This window comes from Diuraphis noxia, unplaced genomic scaffold (assembly GCF_037042655.1).
Source record: "Diuraphis noxia isolate RWA-SAM2 unplaced genomic scaffold, SU_Dnox_SAM2 contig0005, whole genome shotgun sequence".
NCBI lineage: Eukaryota > Metazoa > Arthropoda > Insecta > Hemiptera > Aphididae > Diuraphis > Diuraphis noxia.
In genome coordinates this window covers 16235341-16254265 of record NW_028301715.1, presented here as the reverse complement: position 1 = coordinate 16254265, position 18925 = coordinate 16235341, and the positions used below count along the sequence as shown (strand labels likewise).

Below are 18925 nucleotides of genomic sequence, written 5' to 3'. Positions count from 1 at the left end.
TTAACACTTAATCGGTTTAATTTATCAGTTTTTCACGCTAAGCGTTTAAACTTCAAATCTGCTCTTATGCGAATTAGCCTTTTAAATCACTATTTCAACATCAAGTTGTTAGATCTAGAAATACAAAATAATAATGGTCCAAAACACGATAATAATTATTGTAAAACCAGCTACCTATTAGACACAAACGCCAATAATAAAATAAAACAATCAGCGAATTCGGAATTATATAATCTATATATTATACCTCAACGATAATAATGTACACGCATACTTATTCAAAAATAACAATTAATAATTACAGTTTTATTAAAATTTAGAAAATGTTATGTATCAAAATATAAAATATACTTGACCTGTTTTAAAAAAAAAAAAAAAAATAATAATAATAAATTCAACTAACCTATACTTATACATAACCAGTAACCACATATGAAATATCACAATGACGCAATAGTTATCAAAATGTGGTATCACTTATCGGTCATTATCATTTTATAAAAATCTGGATTTGTATTATAATGCTAATATTTTGATAAAAAAAAAAAAATATATATATATATATACAAAAACATACAAATAAAGAGGTCACTTAACTTTTTGAACGGTAAAAAAATGTATATTGTAATTTTTTTTTTGTAAATTTACCTTACCGGTAAAATTGTACAATCTAAATTTACGAGACTCGCATCACTACGTATAATACCTAATATAATGAAAATATTTTACTTTTAATAATTTATACTTTATTTTAACTTTTAGTTATATATCTTATGAATTCATCCATAAGCCAGTAATTTTTTTGAACTCTTATATTGAATGCATTTTAAGTGTAAAGACAAATATATAACATATTGTACATGTACGTACTATACCGTTTTATGATATTTTCGTGGTATGATACGTATCAATAAATGATGAAGTATTTTAAAATGCACTTACTTTGGATGCGGTGGTTTAACGCGATTTATATTATAGGTAATATACTTGATACGTATTTATTCTACCGTTCAAATGTATATTATTGGACTTCCAAATTCGATTGCTACCACCTCAGTCAAGTTTTTCTCTTGGCCACATTATCTTTGAGTCTGGTCCCTACAATTATTGCAACGCGTCGATGTCGATCTGTTTTATTTCTGAAATATTACAACACAATTTATCATATAGTTACCTACAACAACACATCAATCGTAGTATCGCACACTCTTTCTCATACTTTCAGAAGACCGTGCCTAATATTTTGTATATAATCTGCAGCGTAGGCAAGTGGCTATTTCGCTACATCTCAAGTTTGATTTCCCTTGATAACCAATTTAAATATTTTACATAATATTTGTCTTCAATTATTATTCATTAATAATAAATAAAACGAAAAAAAAAGCTGCAAAGCAAATATCATTCCAGTTTATGATGGTTCGAAACCGTTAGTAGGTAATACGTTTAATGTGTTGTAACGACGATAAGTAAATTATAATCAATGTTGCGATGTTCAGCGTTGACGCACAGGTAATGCGGTTTTTAGATTTACATTTCTCAGATAATATGATATCTTTTGCGCTCACGGTTTTTATGATTTTTGTAAATATTGTTTGTATTATAAATCTACGGTTTTTTAATAATTTGTCGTGCACCGTTAACATTACGTTTATTTTTATTTTATACGGATGTTGTGGAAATCGATTTTCGTTAATTTTATTTTCAAATCGATGGTAAAAATCCTGAATTTTCAAATTTTAATTGATAAGATTATTTTTAATCGAATATCGGCCGACTAATCACGATGAATCGGAAATGAAAATCTGATTAACTCATATCTGGACTGATTATATAATATTATACGCGTAGATATGCTCAAAACTATAGTGCGCTGTTCAAAAAAAATATTATATAATGTTTTTTATGTTTTCAGCCGAAATTTGACGTTTCGATGTTACATAATATTATATATTTTACGCACGTCGAGAAGTTACCACTATGTGATCATTGATCTCCTACGTCACGCTTTGTTCGATTAAAAAAAAAAAAATTGATAATAATAATAAACATTGAATTCCGTTAATCGCATTTCGTTGTGCGAATAGTATTTTACGGTTTTAAGTCAATGCGCATTTTGTTAAATCACGAACATCACACGCATACGACAAAGGTCGATGTTCGTGATGGTGCCTGTTGACCCCACAAAAACACCACATTATAATATTATTTAATGATAATAATTATTATATCGTATATCTTACACAACTGTAATATAGTTACGTTTTGTTTGACGTATAAAGTACCTACTTAGATATCTATCGGCCACAACGGTACCTAATATTTTAAATATTATGTATAACGTCAAGGGATCGAGCTTTCGCGTTATCTCTGAGTTGAGGGGAAATTTTAAAATAAAGAGTGATAATAGTGATAATATAAGTAATAATAGTTATAATTATATATTATATGCAATACAAAATAGTAAAATATTCGCATTCAGTTAATATATGTATATATAAATATGTTTATTTGAAATATAGGTATACAATTAAATATGATAAAACCATACCTAAAATAATACAATCACGATGATTTATTGAATACGCCAATTTACGTCAAATTCGAACACACCTGAAACATTAAAAAAAAAATGTTTAGTATTAAAAAAATGAAGCTGTTCAAATAATTGATTTTATTTTTCACTATTTTAATCGCTATAATTTAAAAGTTTATTATTTTTTTTTTGTCTGTAGAAGCAATATAGGCGTTTATTATTCTATATAAACATCAGCTGCCTGAGTCGATACTCGATACTAAATCCACAGAATCGATGAACTTGAGCCAAAAATCATCGATTACCTCAAAACTATTGTTAAATAAAAGTGAAGCATCTTTTAAGATGCAAACTAAATTTTTATTTATAAGTTTCATAAAATTTTATATTTCTAATACCATATAAATAATTATTTATTTATTTATTTAATTTTATTTATTTATCATATTATGTTTCTGTTGTTCTATTATATTCTAGACACTATGCTAAATAGTTTTGTCGGTGATTTTTAAATATTTGCAAACTGATTGACACAACAAATTTTAATAATATAATATAAATAATGTTTGTTAGTATTACATTCGAATAAGCCCATAACAAATATATTTGATTTAAACATTTTTTTGGACAAAAATAAAATCACTGGTTTATAAATCGTCAGTGTAATATTACTTGGCATACTGGAATCTGAACTTTAAATTATTTCCATTTATATATTAAACTACAACGCCACGAAATATGGAAAACGAAAAATTTATTATTTGGTTTATATTGTGACGCGATTCGTGAAAACCAACCAAATTTTTGACATTTTAAAAGAAACGTACCATTGAATAAAAACAATCTTTAATAATCGACACTAGGTAGTCGGTTTCTCGAATAAATGAATCAATGGTTATTAGTTGCTTTTGTGTAACTACTCAAGTGCAGTAGAGAGATGTTGCGATTTTACAAACCATCAAAACAATGGAACCACCCCAGATACGTCATTGTTTTTGAAGACAATCCTAATCAAATTTCAATTTTTTTGCAGATTTGAATCAGTTTGAATTTCGAACATATTAAAAAAATTTGTGAATTTATTTTTATGTTTTAATAAAGTTTATTTAACTATAAAATATAATATCATTGACTACGGATTTGAGAATAATACCATATTTATGCTTTTTATCAATATTTTTAATTTTCAGTTCATTTTGTGGACTGCGTATGATTGCATTATACATAATATATTATATATTAATTTTTTAAGCATGCTCGCCCGAATTTTTCCCTTTAATAGTACATTTATTCAATTTCTGATTTTTAGAATTTTTAAGTAGACTTAAAGAGCATTTTTTTAAATGTCTGTTATTTTTTTCACTACTTAAGGAGTATCCTGTGGTGATCCTAACTGCTATTTCCCCAATGAGACAATGAGAGCCCTCTTTTTTACTGAAAATTATTAAGTAGATATTTTTTTTCGAGAATTTTGATGTATCTAAATCAAAATTCAAGCTAGTAGTTTTGTGTTATGTAACTTAGTGTTTTAAGGATAGTAAGTCTACGATAACGGGTTAGGAAGATATTGGGAATTTAGATAATTTGAAAAAGTTAGCAATTACCTTTGATTTATCAATATAAAATTTATATTGATAAAAAAAGTGGCAAGGCGAGATATTCCCTAGTATATCCTACTACCTATTCCCTAGGAGATAGATCACCCACCCAATATTTTATCAAACACACAAAAAATCAAATTATCTTGTTGCTTATTTATATTATAGTAGGTACGTAGGTACATCATTCTTCTAGTATATGCGTATATGATCAATTATAATACCCATCTGCCCAAAATTTGGAGGAGCAGCCGCTCCTCTAGACCCCCTTCACCACGCCACTGAATTATAAATAATTTGTAAAAATGATCAAAGTATATTTAATAATACAACTAACATAATTACAAATAGTTTTTATTTTTATAAACCATTTTTATGGATTATTATTTATCATCCTTAGTATAAAAATTTTATCAATTCAGAAACTACTCATTAAAATGTTGACTAAGAAACATCATAATTCTAAAAAGAAAATCAGCTGCTAAATAATTTTCAGTAAAAAAGGGGGTTTCTCATTTGAAAAATAGAAGTTGGGATCGCCACACGACACTTTAGCAGTAAAAAAAAAAATGTCAGAAATTTGAAAACATGGTCTTCCTTAAAAGTTATAAAAATTTGAATCAGAATTTGAATAAATGTATTAAAGGGAAAAATTGGGGGAATAAGGGTAAGTAAAATTATCCTTTATTATATACCTACCTATGCGTATAGCAGTTAAAAATTAAAATATAATTAATAAAATGTAGAACAATTATTTGAAAAAAAATTAAATTAATCACATATTTTATTAGAATAAAGATATTGAAAAGTAAAAAATATGTTTATTTAAGTTTAAAATTGTACTTTACATTTTTTAAATTTTCAATATTAGAACATATTAGACAAAATCAGAACTAATTTTACGATAATCCGGAGAATAATTCACTGAACCCGTAGCCTGTAGATTTATTTGTAAGACCGGAGTATCCGGGTGAAACCCGGAGAGGTGGCAACCCTAGGTGGGCATGAGTCTTAAAAAATCACTCTGTATAATTGAAGATACGTTTTGAAAAATCTTAACCGCGCACGTTATCATTATTATTTGATTTAAACTTACCATACATCATAAATCATAATATGTGTACACGTAATATGATTAAGCGTTATTAATGTATCGAATGTCCTTGGGATGAGCACGCTTGTATAGTTATTAGTTTCATTAAGCTAGATAATTGATAATAATGTTCTTGTTGAAATTGGTTTTCTGAACCCAGCTGCGCATTAAACAATACCTAATAATATTTAAAAAAAAAAATAAAAAAAATTAAAAAAGTTTTGTTAATCTAAATCGAATAATTGTATTCGATATTGAACTCGACTACCTACTATCGATAAACGTTGTTATATATTTTTTTACATTTACCCGTCAAACCTAAATTAAATATGTTTGATCTGTTCATATTCATAATAATATGTACCTTTAATACTATATAATAGGTTGGCATATACCTATAGCTAACTCATGTTCAATTTCGATTTTAACGAACTGCGATTACTTAGAAAATTAATCTAATCGTAAAATAATTCTACATTTCAATGTTTTTCAATTGACCTAGAAAGTCTGTTTTTTTCCCGACGAATCGCTTCCGGTCGAGTAGGTAGTGATTTCGAAACCGATTTGTGAGTGTATTGTAAGTTATGTGTATTGAAATGATTAAAAAAAAAATCATCCGCTTAAGATGATGTGTAAACATTCATTATCTCAAAAAAATAACGTTTTTGAAAAATATAAAACGTTTTTTATCGTTATATTTTTTTTAGTTTTTTACGACATATTATATTGTTAATTACATATATCGAAGCTAGTTATCTATTATTTCAATGTTATAAATCGGTTTTTTAACGAGCACCTATATAGTTGATCAGTTAGAAGTAAAATTAAGTTTAAACGACGAGTGGGAAGTGGAACAACATTTTATGGGGTACCTACCCAATCGGTACTATATTACTAACCACTGGTGCTAATCTTAATTTTACACAAATCCCGTAACTATTCGACCGCAAGTATTCGTTCAAAATTCGATTTTTATACATCGAAATACATTCCGCTCAAGAATCGGAAATTAGCAAAGTATGATATTATGTAATATATGATATATCTCTTATATGATATACTGTTTCATAAACAGTACAAGTTTAAAATACTTTTGAAAAAAAAAATTAGTTTTGAAATAATCAAAATGTTCTTCGGTAAAATATTCACCCTGTGTACAAAACCACAGTATTATCCAATAAAGAAAGAGAGTATTCCCACTCCACGTAAATTAAATTAAATTTATTATCAATAAAGATTACTGGGCCAAACTGAATTTAGAACTCGTGTGGAGGACCAGGAGTTATCTTGTTTACCACTCGTTTTTTAAACAAACAAAAAAAATGAAAAAAAAAATGTAGGTTAAAACAGCGAAATAAGATAAAACAAGATAAAAACAAGCAATTAAGATAAAAATGGAATTTACAATTTAGCTGGTAAATGGTAATTAATAATTGTATTTAGGTTTTGATGAAGAAGTCAATGGTTACCAATCGGTACATGATATGTCATGTGGCCACTGATTTTGTTCGACATAGGAAGTAATAAGTAATAATTAATATAATTATTATAAATTATGAATTATTATGGTTACGCTTGAATTTAAAAATTATAACGAGGTTGCTTTGATAACGTAATTCTATTACCATTTATCATCGGTCGCTAGGGGCAACCTAACTTTATAAAATGTATTTCATTTTTTAGTTATAGTTAGTTGTTATAGCAACTTTTACGTGATGTTGGTCAAAAAAATACCATATAGGTACGATAGACCTATTAACAAATTTTTTTTACGACTAAGGTTAGATTAGGTTAGTTGCTTATTGGCTTAGAATTATACTAAACAACTATTTACCTAAATATAAGTGTACTACCTGAAGAGGTCATAAATGACTTAGTTAGATATTCTTATTGTAGATTAAATTTAAGACTGAATCTATAATTTATTATAAATTAAATGTAAAAATATAATTTATAAAATTGTTTTTTTTTTTTTTTTTGAAACTGTTTATACATAAATATTAGTATAAAATAAGAATAATTCAATGCTATATTATAATATCACAAACATTTCTGTTCTTTTTTGATAAAATAATTTTTTATATTGATATATTATTTTATCAGATTATTAGATATAAACACACACACACACAGTCATTATTTATGTAATTTACATACCAATTAAAAAAAAAAAAAATAGTTAATATTATTTTCACATTATAACTTTTGACTTATCACGATCACATGCGTCATTTTAACTTAACTTGATTTGTTATACTTATAATTATAATACTTTTATTATTTTTACCAACTTGCCCACCTTTGGTCTATTTAATATAATACATTATTCTACATTTTTATAAAATCTTTAGTCCATTTCCTATTTTTCGACCGTGACGACAATAATTTACCACTTTTCAATGTACGGCCATATTATAGTAATAATAATAATAATAATAATAATCATTACGTTATGGTACTTCTGTAGCTGTACAATACAATAAAATACAATTAAGTGCGGTCATAGTATATAATATTATGACACCGAGTTAATATGCAGCGTCATGGCATCGGTGGCGTTTAATCCACGCGGTAACACTATTAAACGAACAAAGTTATAATAAATAAAGCTTTCCGTGTAACTCTATACTATAACACATATTATATAAGTTATGTGTTCCACGTCGCTTCGGTTTATCCTAACGCCCAAAACGCTTTTAATCGCCTACTATATAGCCATTTCACGGATGACGGGACGCGTTCAAATATTAACATTGCTGCAGCTATGGCTCAGTGGTTCTCATCCTTTTAAATATCACTCCACCTTCTATTTTCCAACGGTCGGTTAATCTCACCCACCTTCTGCATACGGAAGATCATACTTTGAACTCAGAAAAAATCACATACTTTCAAAAATGCCAAAACCGACTGCAAACAATACATTCGCCTGCAGGCGGCGAAGTTTGTCAATAAAACGTATAAAGTGTTTAAAATTTAAACGTTTTGAATTTTAATTAATACGCTCTCTGTTTTGTGATGATTTGATTTTTGTTAAATAATTCATCTCGTAACTTTATCACCACTATTAAAGTATATTTCTTTCCGCATGCAATATCTAAAAATTCCTCACCAGGGTGGAAAGTTCGCTTCCTACGATTGGTAACCACTTAGTTTAGCTGCCCAAAATCTGAACGTATATTTTTGAATTTTTTCAATCTTGTACTCATTTCAAACTATATATTATTCTGCATCGTGATTAGCTAGGGGGACTAGGGACTTAAGTGTCTAAAAAAACAAAGATTTAAAAAATTTAAGTCATCAAAATAAATTATATAAAACGTCTGAGAGCTTAGAACAGTGGAATGTAATAAGTTCTTAAAGACTTACAAAATATAAATTACTTACAGAATAGGTACCATAAATTCACTCCAATCACATAATCGATCGATGTCAAGCGATAAATTATTTAAAGGTATAAAAATTTTATGACACACAATCGCCGCTCATTTAATCTCGAAAATATTTGTAAAATTTTAATCACACGTGCAATCACCAAAATCTATGGAAGTATACTTAATTTTATGTCATAAATAAGATTATTTTCATATTTTTTGAATGATCATTTTTATGATTTTTTTTTTTTAGGACATTATATTTATAAGCCTCAATCATTATAATAATCATATATTTCATATTGTATACCTACTTCATTTTTTGCTATCGATATGGTAATATTCTTAATTAAGTCTATTTTACGTTATTTTCTTGATTCTCGAGTTGTGTGTATTTACTCGTTTAATTTATATATACAACTACTATGCTAGCGAACCCCACACGCGCGTTTAATTAAACAAATAAATCGTGGTCTTCAAAGTACCAATAAAATGTGTGAGCTCCAGTTGCAGTGAACGAATCCGCCGGTTGCAGGGTACGGGGATACAGATGCGAGTCCCGCTGTGCACAAAGCAATCACGCCATTATCTAACCGCGAGTGTCCAATTCTGCCATTATATATTATTATAATGTGCAGTCTACACTCGAACAGAGGACAAGGCCTTACTGCAGTAATAATATCAATTGTAATTATTACTATTATACTACGGACAGTCCTCGAACGGGGTAGTTTACCGACTGCCGGGTGCATCGCAACATGCGGGTGCCGCGAACCAATCCCTCACCCCTATACTGACTCGACTGCGGAGAGCGTTTCGAGCCGGAAGAACAAATGCTTGTCCATCGTTATTTATCTTTTCCAAACGATCTCGCGACGGCCAATGAAAGTGTGTCAAACGAAATGCTCGACGCACGAGTACAAAACGTCTATATAATGTACATATACATTAGGGGTGGAGAACCTATATAATATGGCACACGCGTACTCGAGCTCGCATGTTGGCACGGTAGCAAATAGCAAATATTTATTTAATTCATATATATATTTAAGTTTGAAACACATTTTCAGAGATAATGTTGTAACTTTATAAAAAAGTTTAATCGTTTTGACAAATCTCAGCCTTACCACCACGGACAACCAGAAAAAAAAAGTTTGTATAGATACAAACAATGTGTTTTAACTTTGAATTTCATAGTCACAGGATATCATGGTATGCAACGCGTGCATGGTGCTTACATCCCTGAAAATTGTTTACTCTGATCCACGAAACTAAAAAAACGAACCGATAAAAGATGATAATATGTTCTTTGAAATCTAAATTTTAGTTTCCAATCCAAATTACGGAATATGCACCCACCGGTATTATATATCGAATGATGGATCGTGTAAAGAAGAAATGTGGGTTTCGTGGCCATGAAATATATTATGCGTGCGTTGGGAGAAGTATAATAGAAGCTTAGTATGTTATTATTGCAAAAACGAAATGGGAACACTATAGATAAATGATATGTTATTTAATAATTAAAAGACGCTTAAAAAAGGAACTCAGTGGTTAGGTATCTCCAACCCTAATTCTAATTTATTTTTTATTCGTATATGTATATTAACAATAATTACACTGTCTCTTAAAATACAACATCATACATACTTACGTTTGAGGGTTATGTCACACAACAGCCTCCTTCCTCATAATATATCTGTGAATATTTTGAAGAAAAAAAAATCCAAGTTGCTTATTGTACTCATGTTACAGATTGTAAGTATTCTATTACTTACGTATATTACGGATGTTTACTGATATTTACATTTTATTTATACAACCAACCATGGTGTTCTGACACTACAAAAACTTACCCATATTTTGTTTATATATTTTATGCATGATGTATATTAAACTTGATAGATTTTTATTGCATATCGGTACTTTGTTTTTATTACAGGTAGAGACCAGTTTGAGAAATAATGCAATACACATGATTTTAATAATTTAAATGCTGGAATATATGACCTTCAAAAACAAACAAATTGTATTGCTGTGTATATACACTCTCCTAAATTTAATCAAATCGTATTTGTGCACGCGATGTATAAAATATTACTGTTCACAGTATTTGTCGTATGTTATGTGCCTAAGCTACATATTGTATTATAATAAAATTTTATAAACACGTTAAAGCGGAATCGATCAAACAATAATTTATCAGTGAAATATGTTTTAAAATTATTCTTACCGTCCTTTTTATGTTCGTAAGTATAGTTCCATTACGTTTAGCCGATCTGTATTATAATATAAAACTTACAGTTGTATAATTTTTTTTTTATTCAGACGAACTAATGCAATATGTATTGAAAAAAAAAAACAGTATTAAGTAGGCACTTACATAAGAAATATTACAGACTTAAACAAATAATATTTTATAATACAATATTATATTACGAATTATATAATAACATTATTTGAAAAAAAAGATTAGAGCGACCTTGGTAGGAGGTATGATTATTGGCTATGGATATAATTCTTATTATCGGAGTAATACTATAATATAAATAAATATTCGAATCCAAAATAGCTAACACGTTAAATATAATTTACTGTGCATAAACATATTATATTGTTGTTGATGTGGATTGGGCATACTTCCCCCCGTACGAAAAGCCTGTGGTCGGGCACGTAGAAAACTGTGTCGGATACGATGGTAGTTTTCCGGGTTTGCGGAAACTCAAAGCTGTATTATTATCGTCGAAATGAAATTGCACGTATAAAATGATTAACTCGTCGGTTCGTGCCCACTTTTTGTCTCTTTATATTATCATTTATTCAGTTATTAGCGAAACTCGTAAATGTATACTGTGCTGGTAGAACTGTGTAATATGGTGAGTGGCTGGCTACTCACTAATTTTCGTTTTAATTACGTGCTTATCGCATTATTACGTATAACATTATAATGTGTCGTCGTCGTCAAATGGGTTTTTGTAGAAGGTTAATGGGTGACTATAACGAATAACGGACCTACCCCCACGGGTGGCCCACTGCAGGTGGTAATAAAATACTGTTCAGTCAGACTGAGTCTTTCAACGAAATTGAACTCGGAAATTGGACCCTGTCTGGAAGGATATTGTGGATTATAACGACGATGTGGTACTTACGCCCTATATAGGTGCGAGTGCATATACATTTTTTACGCTAATAGTACGTCCGTCAAGTTGGCACCGGCACTTTCTCCAAACAACTCAAAATTGGTATCAAAATTTTGTTACGAATTTGCTACATTTTGCTACGCAATTTTTAGAATTTGCTACAATTTGGTTTTCCCAGAATCCCGGAAAATCGAAAATTTCCCAGCACCAGCACTTTCTCCAAACAACTCAAAATTGGTATCCACATTTTGCTATGAATTTGCTACATTTTGCTACGCTGTTTTTGGAATTTGCTACCTCCTGGTTTTTCCGGAATCCCGGAAAACAGAAAATTTCCCAGCACCGGCACTTTGATGTTAAAAGAGCTGATGGCCTGTGGAATATTCACGACGACTTGGTAAACAAAATAACAACATATAAAAACACCGAAAAAATTGAAGTTCAACCCCATATTTTATTTTATGTAAAAGAGTAAAATAAAAGTAAAATTATATTAATTTGGAGAATAGATGATAATAATTGAAATAAATTTAAAGTACTTATAATTCAGTTTATTAATTTTTGTATATATTTTGTTTTATGATATGTTTTGTATATTTCGTTAGAGTTATTATTGAATTCGTACAACTATTATACCTTTTGATGCCCATTTAAGCTTTTGTATGACTAAAGTTTTTGATTGATATTAATTATTTACTAAACAATCCGGTTACTTATTATTATTACTATATTCTTTATTGAGTCAAATAAATGGTAAAACTAAAATTAATTTCTACAGTTCATTTATTTATAATATATACTATACTTAGACAACGATTGGCCAGTACTATAATATTAACATGTTGAAAATAGGTTTAAACATATATTGACTGGAATATGTTTAATTTGGAAATTTAAAATGTTGATAACATCTATTTAAATTCAATTTAATTTTTTGTTGTTCATACCCCGTGCTATAGGCTATAAAAATGTATAATAAGTACTGGCGCTAAAAGTATTTCAAGATTCTATACTTCCAACGCAGAAGAAAGTTCTGAATTTTATATATCTCATTAGTTGTGAAACGCATTATAGCACATGAATGGAACAATAATCTATGAAAATAAAAAATGTTAATACCTATTATATCATGGTATTTGGTCAAAGTGCCGGTGCTGGGAAATTTTCTGTTTTCCGGGATTCCGGGAAAACCAGGAGGTAGCAAATTCCAAAAACAGCGTAGCAAAATGTAGCAAATTCATAGCAAAATGTGGATACCAATTTTGAGTTGTTTGGAGAAAGTGCCGGCGCTACGTCAAGATAGCATCGGCATGTCTGTTTCCGGGATTCTGGGAAAACCAAATTGTAGCAAATTCTAAAAATAGCGTAGCAAAATTCGTAGCAAAATTTTGATACCAATTTTGAGTTGTTTGGAGAAAGTGCCGGTGCCAACTTGACGGACGTGCTAATAGTCGTTATGCATAGTATTATGTGTCTTATAGTTACAAATAACTTAGATTTTTTAACGAAGTTTGATATTTAGAATCACGAGAATGTTTTCTGGTTTTTTTTTTTTGCGTATGACGTGAAATGCATGCGTATTTATTGAATCTGCAGCTAAAGGTGTCGTAAATTACAATTTTTTTATCACATTGGAATCTGTTTTGTTTCATACTAAGCTGGACGGTTAGTGTAAGTGCAAGTGCAAGAAGCTGGGCTGTTATAGATTACCATGACGTAATCGTCTTGTATGTCATCACACGGTTGTGTACGGATAATTTTTTTGTCATAATACGACTCTCGTATGATGTTAAATTAATTCCATATGTGTGCGATTTTGTTCCCAAATCATACAATTAAACTTACAGAACAATAAATGAACACTTACATTTTACTCATGCTTATCTCATAAGAAAAGAACCAGCCCCAGTATGCGATACTTGCAATGAGACACTAACACTAGTCATCATAAATTGCACCAAATACACGGAAGCCCGCAAGATCCTCAAAAACCCCACCTCACTCCATCAAGCACTCAATGAAGACAATACGGACGCAATCGATGTATTCTTCCATAGTATAAACATAAGTCATAAATTGTAAACACATGTAAATACTTGTAATAATTATAATGTTCACTTATTTATATTAATTTAATACAGGCTAAAGATCTTTGATGTCAAAGCCTTAATAAATTTATAAAAAAAAATAAATAAATGAACCGAAAACCACACAACAGGCGATTGCATAGTGCTCAGATACCAACTCATGGAGTAGTATTAATGTTAATGGTGATACAGATTGAAATAATGACCAAAGTGTGTGCAAAACTTCAATCTCAAGGTCAAGACGTCTCCATTCTTAAATGTTATTGAATTTCAATTTAAACATAAAACCCCACAAAATTAAATAGGAGTAACTTTTGATGGACGGATTTCCTCCCTCAAGACATCAAGTCATTATATTATTATTACCTTTGTTATCAAATTTACTTAATGTGCAAATTGTATAGATTGTAAATATGCCTTATAAATTATATAAAAAAAAAAAACCATAAAATAGATGCACAATTTAGTATTTACAAATATATTTTAATGTTTTCATACTTAGTTGCGGTTATACCTATATTCAAAGGAATGAGTAATTGTTATCGATGAGTATATAGCTATAACTCGGCTACTATAGGCTATTAGGCTTACAAAATTCTCAATAAATTTCCATTTATAATTAAATTAATTTTTTTAATTTTCTATTTGAATAATTATTTCGATGATGATTTGTAACCAGACTTTGGTAATATGAGATTGATATTATGTAAAATAAAATTTAATTCACTTTTACCTTTAAATATTGTTTAAGGATTTTGAGCTGACATAAACACATTTAATTTGATCGTGTTATCTTGAAAATTCAAAATAGTATGACTTTAGAATAAATATTTCGCTATCTGGTTCGACCCAATTCACTGATATTGGATAACGGCTATTGGCCTATTTAAAAAAAGAAAAAAGGAGACAATTGTTCAAGTACGCTCAATATCAGCACGGTATTGATTACGATAGAATATTTAATGGCGAGGCAGTTCTTTCTCGCCAGACAATATCCCATTTTCCAAACTCTATTCCTTTTTACCCATTAGCTGCGTAATATTCTCTATAATATTGTCCTTTAACATATCTGATGTGACTCGCAAACGAGGAAACCCGCTTTCTTGTTTAAAACTTTAAACATTAAATAATTAAATAACATCATTATTGTTTGTTTAAGTTTTAAATTATTAGATTTTAAGAAATATTGTTTGGTGCTTATTGTTTTGCACATATACTATACATGTATCGTTAATATTCGGCCTGAAGTTTTTTGTTGTATAAATAAATAATTAATATAATATAATATATGTTTAAAGTACACAATATGGGTTAAAAATTGCTAATCAATTACTCAAACTATGATTTTAGTATATATTTTTTAATGAATGTAAAATTCGTTTTAGATGTACAAAAATTTTCGAAAAAATCATTTTTGTATAACAAAGAAGAAGTTCTTAAATGCTATTAAATATCAAAATACTTGAAAATATGATCAATGAGCATACTTAAAAATTCCAAAAATCAGAATTTTAACATATTCGTTATTAAATAAATAAATAGGGGCTAGCATGCTTGGTGAATAATTACTCTGTATATTATATAGCATCGCCATAATATTATGTATATATTGTTATTATATATATATATATATTGTATATATGGTATATAATGGAATGATATGTCGTTATCCCACACACGCAGTTACGTGCTCAGGGGGGGTGGTAAAGGGTTATATTGCCCCCCTCGTCTTTTTTTGCTGACCTACAGAAAACAACTTATTATTAGTTATTTATAAGAGCTGTTTTAGAGTCATTACTTAATACTTCTTATTAGTTGTTAGCAAAAAGTTATTGTAAAATGTATTATTATTTATAACACCCCCCTTCATTTTAAATTTCTGGGTACGCCACTGACCAGTGACCACACGTCTGTCATAGAATAATAAATACAAATATATTATACTGGAATCGCGAACGTTTTGAACGGTTAATGATATTTCATCGAAACGTTCATTATTGCAGTTAGTTAACCTAAATCACGGTAGGTATTATATATTGCACTGTTATTATTGACGCAATGATATTCGTACGTATCTTATTTTTTCGTTAGTGTAATCAAGGTTTGAGAATACGATTTTTCTTTTTTTCTAAAGGTCTTCGTGACATTGACATTGATGGATTTTTACTACAACCGACTGTTCGTGACTGGGTTTTATTTTTAAGCCCACACACACTCGTATAATCATAATATAGGGTGTAACATAAATAAAGGACTTACGAGTTACGAATATGTTAATAATTATTAATGATACCGCATGGAACGAATTTTGCTCTAATCAATTTTTTTAGATTTTATCTCCCAACACACACATAAACAAGTAATCGATAAATAATATAATATTATATATATATATATATATATATATATATATATATATATATATATATATAAAATGATGATGATTACGAAAATATTGATAAGTACCTTTGTCGGTTTTTTCTCTTACAACTTGTGTACAATATACACTCTGTATTTGTATTTATCAACACGCGTATGGTTTGGTTTTAAAAGTCCGCGACGATATATCACCCATGCCGACCCGAATGCGATTGCCTCGACCGTTTCGACGTAAATCTTTTTCCGACATACGCCTATCATACTGTATATGTCTACAAATCGATATGTTTCGAGTCTTGTCGACACGTCAGTAAAACTTTAAGCACGTCAATACACTGCAAGCATATTACACGTCTGGTCCAGTTAAACGGGTCACATATTGAACGTCGAATGATATTATTTTGTATATATGAATAATATAATGATAAATTAGTAGGTAAGTACTAAACGTACAACGATAAATGATACTGCAAAATATTATCAATATTTCGTGCAGCTCTGTATGAGCTGCACTCCAATAATGTACGACGTTTTTTTCTCTTCGATATTACAATAATAATATAATATGTTTATTGTTTACCGTCCGGTATATGATTTCCAAGTCTCGTAAATAAATCAAAAAACACGTTTCCGTTTTCATGACGTATTTACTTACGCGTTTAAGTTTGCACAGTCGATTTGGTCAATAATCGAAATCAATATCTAAAATTAACCTGCAATTGAAACATCACTAGAATATAGAAAACGTCGGTCGACGATAAAATTATGCTCAAATAAAAGTTGGGAAACGCGAGCTGGTTAGCTTGCTGTAAGACTAAAACTATAGATTAGTATTGGTACTGTATAATAATATTATAATCATATTAAAACGTTTTTCAAGTCTGTTCAAATGATGACCTTCCATTCGATTCTACAGTCAGTTTTTGCGGTCAAAAGTGATGTTCAAACTTCAATATGTACCTATAACGCATTTCTTTTGTTCTATCGTCTCGTACGAACACGAGCAAATGAGATGATATTATAATATGAAGATAAAATTTAAGTGGGTAACTACATAATATATATTATAATACTAAGTAAACTCTTCAATGTGTTTAACGAACGAAATGTTAAAGAGTTTTTTTTTACACAGCGGACACAATTAATTATTTAACGTACTAAGTTAAATGAAAATTGAACAGTAGTCAATAAAACATTTTTTTTTTTTTTAAATATATAAATAAAATATATTATATTGCTTGTTTAAATATTTTTTATGTTTTGATCGATTCCACACGAAGCCTCAAATAATATCATGATTCATGAATAAAATTTCCCACGTTAATTATGCAATAAATCTAATAAAATTGTTATTTTTTTTTGTAAATCACGATGCTTATATAATTCGATACGTTCGTTTTTTTTCACAAACTGCTTATTTTAATGTTATATATAGACATTAAGACATGAGATTGTAATATATAAATGTATAACACGGGCCTACCATACTTTTCTGCATGGATAACGCAACAAATTTTCACGAAAAACTACACAAAGCTGACGGAGCACTCCACTATAAAATTGGCAGAAGATCCGTCAACCTAAGATTAAAACTACGGCTACCACAAGATAATTTACTACTTGAACCTAAAGAAGACACCTCAGATTCAGACACGGATCTGGACATATAATTAGCCAAAAATTAGTAAAAATTGTAAATACTATGTAAACACATAATCAAAATTGAAAATTTATGACATTGTAAAAATACTCGGTGTATTGACACAATTAAATTAATAGATAAAAATAATTATGTACTGCACTTATCGTGCATGAAATTTAAAAAAAATTGTTTTATTATTTTGTGGGTTTTCCAAATAAAATTTTTTATTTAAATACAAATAATATAATATCACAATTATATTATTCTCTAAACAAGTTTTTTTTCATTGGTCTTTTACCGAACGCATTACTACAATATTATATTTGTGTAATTGATTTTTCCATTGCTAAACTATCCTTAAAAAACTATTTCGTAATTAGTAATTACTATAATTACCACAACTGCAGTATGGCGTGTGTTAACGTCCAAACTTAATTATTAACATTTAACAGCAATTATATTTATAAAACTTGACGTAGAAAAATATGCACTTGCAGGATTTTATAAAACACGTTTCTCCGCACGGCTCAATATTATAAGTTTTAAAATTGATAAAAATCACTCTCCGTTATTATAATGGAAATATACTAACACGATATTGTAATAATAGGCATGCAGTTTTTAGCTCCCGGATGGGTGAACACCCGGGGTTTTTAGCAAAATATCCTTGCCACATATAAACAAACACGTGTTAAAACCTTACCAACTTAAAACCTACAAATAAAATATACAAAAATAACCCTCTATCGTACCACTCCACATCCAACGGCCTATGTTTCCCTTAATAAAAAAAATAATAATAATAATAACATAATATATATAAGTTATAGTATTAATATTCCACCATGGGCATACCAATAAATATGAGTAAAATTTTCAAGACGGAAAAAATATTTAAATTGTTCGAATCGCCTAGGTTTTATCAGCTAAACCGGTTGATATAGGCCTGATATTATAACAATATTCTATTCTATTTGAAATCTACTTAGTAATTTTTTCAATTTTTGTTAGGGAGATTTTTAAAATACATTTAGATTTTACGTTGTTCTATTATTGTGGGGACGTTAATAACTATTATTATA

General features: G+C 29.0%; 1 long non-coding RNA gene across 3 annotated transcripts; it reads right to left on the bottom strand.

Moving 5' to 3' along the window:
• Nucleotides 1-882: 882 nt before the first annotated feature.
• LOC149054962 (uncharacterized) lies at nucleotides 883-17133 on the bottom strand. 3 transcript variants are annotated; one of them, XR_016192165.1, is made up of 4 exons: nucleotides 16782-17133; nucleotides 5228-5402; nucleotides 2549-2610; nucleotides 883-1139 (listed from the first exon to the last, which is right to left on the bottom strand). It is a non-coding gene; the product is annotated as an uncharacterized LOC149054962 (long non-coding RNA). The 3 variants fall into 3 exon arrangements; XR_016192164.1 differs by lacking the exon at nucleotides 16782-17133 and adding an exon at nucleotides 16289-16685; XR_016192166.1 differs by lacking the exon at nucleotides 16782-17133 and adding an exon at nucleotides 14556-14599.
• Between the last annotated feature and the right edge of the window lie 1792 nt (nucleotides 17134-18925).